Source organism: Penaeus monodon, chromosome 1 (genome assembly GCF_015228065.2).
Source record: "Penaeus monodon isolate SGIC_2016 chromosome 1, NSTDA_Pmon_1, whole genome shotgun sequence".
Classification (NCBI taxonomy): domain Eukaryota; kingdom Metazoa; phylum Arthropoda; class Malacostraca; order Decapoda; family Penaeidae; genus Penaeus; species Penaeus monodon.
This window is the reverse complement of record NC_051386.1, coordinates 34,841,961-34,844,460: the sequence shown is the minus strand read 5'-3', so window position 1 is coordinate 34,844,460 and position 2,500 is coordinate 34,841,961.

Sequence of the window (2,500 nt, the reverse complement as noted above, 5' to 3'; positions counted from 1 at the left end):
TGCACCTGTCTATCTATCTCTCTATCTATCAATCTCCCCATCTATATGTATGTATATATATGTCTCTGTAAATGTGTCTTTCTCTTCCTTACATACACATACACACGTGTAGATGTATGTGCATGCTCACACATGCACACATGTAAATTTTTTTCTCCGAAATAACTCTAGCCTACTCCCTTTAGGCGTCAAGCACAAGGAAAGTGGTTAAACGGTTTGCCCATAACAAGCTGATCAAGTAGTGTAGTTCTGGACTCTCAAGCTGTTATCTGGAGTGAATGGGTTTGAATCCATGTCAAGATGGGAACAAGAAGGTATTTACACATCTCTGCATAAGTGGTACTGCATCTTTCTATCATATTTCTACAAGTTTATGTACATAATATGTAGTATATGAATGTACATGGATAAATATGTTAGAAAGCAATCCATGACTTCAGCGTTGCGTTTAATGTTTATGATCCATTGTACGCATTATGTAAAAAAAAAAAAATAGCCTTATAAAACGTGGAGCTTTTAACACTGACATACATAAAAGGTGCTTAGCAATCCATTCTTTTTCAAATCTGATAGGTTATAGAAAAGCTAACATTTATCTCTAACGTCCTGCTTAGTCATTGAGTTACAAGCACAGTCGCCTCTGTAACGGAAACGGCGACAATTATAACGAAAATGCTTCATAAAGGATGAGGCTGAGGAAACAGAAATACAGGAAGTTAAAGGAATCGTGGACTTTTCTCTTAAGAGTTACATGTGGCCTTTTCTTGTGCATTGGACTGAGCAACAATTTCATAACTGTTATAATCATATATGTATTTCGTAGGTGCATTATCAATACAGAAATTATTACGATCATAAAGAGTGATGAAAATAATGGCATCTATTTTGTAAATGGTGATAAGACAAAACAATGATGATGATGATGATGATGATGATGATGATGATGATGATGATGATGATGATGATGATGATGATGATGATGATGATGATGACGATGATGATGATGGTGATAATGATGATGATACTGATGCTATTATCCTTATAATGATAATATTTATCATAATCATCGCCATTATTACGTTTATTACTTTCATTATTACTGAAATAATGAACATGAAGAGAATGACTGTTACTACGATTATCATATAAACATTTATCATAAGTGAACTCATAGGTATCATTGCCATTATCTTCAAAATATGTCATTGTCATCATCTCATCGTTGCGCTTATAGTTGTTTCAATTAGTAACAGTGTAATGAAGAAAACGTTTGACTTTGCATGAGCATTGCTATCGTGTCCAGTATTCATATAATTAGCATAACTACTTTACTACGATCATTTTGTCAGCACTAAACAATGACATTTCACAAATCATAACGGGAAGATGAAGCTGATCAAAATAATTGCTAATACAGATAGGCAATGCCTTCTTAAAGCAGGCAGGTTATAATGTCCAAAGAAAAATAATATCAAAAGCATAGTTCATAGGACGAATGTTGCTTTTATAATGAATCTCTTATAAAAAAATCACCACGTAACTAGTGTCAGGTAGACAATATTTGTTTTATCTTTTCTTTTCTTTTTCTTTTAAGCTCTGAGCAGGGGTGTGTATGTACAAGGCGAGTTTCCATGTTTTCCTGCAACTTCATTATAAAATCATGGGTCAACTGTTCTCATGGGTTCCCTTTGTGCAAGTGACTAAAGACGCTTCTCTGAATATATCTTTAAAAACTGCTTCATCGCAATGGCTCTTCCTTCGTTTTTTTTTGTTTTTTTTTGTCTGGTATTTCCTGTTCACTCTCCCAACCTCTCTTTTTCTTTCTCTCTCTCTGCTATTCGTCATCCATATGAAATGCACTCCAATGTTTATGCAGTTAGTTTATTTAAACTTTATTTGTCCGTGTTATGTAGTATATTATTTGCGGCTGGAGGAATTTTAGCTCGACCATTTGAACGTTATCACTGTGTATTTCTACTCCATTTAACAATGATGCCTTTACAAGCAAATTTCGTCTCTTAATCTTTTCTCCCTTATATTTTACGTCTCCGCATATTCCATCAGTTTGATATATCTTTCCCAGCTCCTCAAAAGCAGTTTCTTCTTTCTCTTCCTCGCCACTTCTTCCATGCACTCCCCTCCCCCCGACCCCCCCCCCCATTGAGTCGAAGCGAAGAGGCCCCTGCCTGTGTCCTGGGTGCCCCCCCCCCTCCTCCACAACCCTCGGGCCCTCAGCGGGGGACGGTAGTTATCTCCCTCGGCTACCTCAGGACATGGCGAGGCACGGTGGACAAGAGAGAGAGAGGACGGAGGGGAGGGGGGAGGGAAGCGGAGCGAGATAAGGGAGGGGGAGGACGGTGTAGGGAGGAGAGAAAAAGAGGGGAAAGGGAAGAGGAGGAAGATTAGGAGAAGACGAACAGGGTGGGAGGGGGGAAGGAAGAGGAGGGACACGAGGGATGAGAGGAAGGAAGGAAGGGAGGCAAGGGGGAGTGGAGGGTTA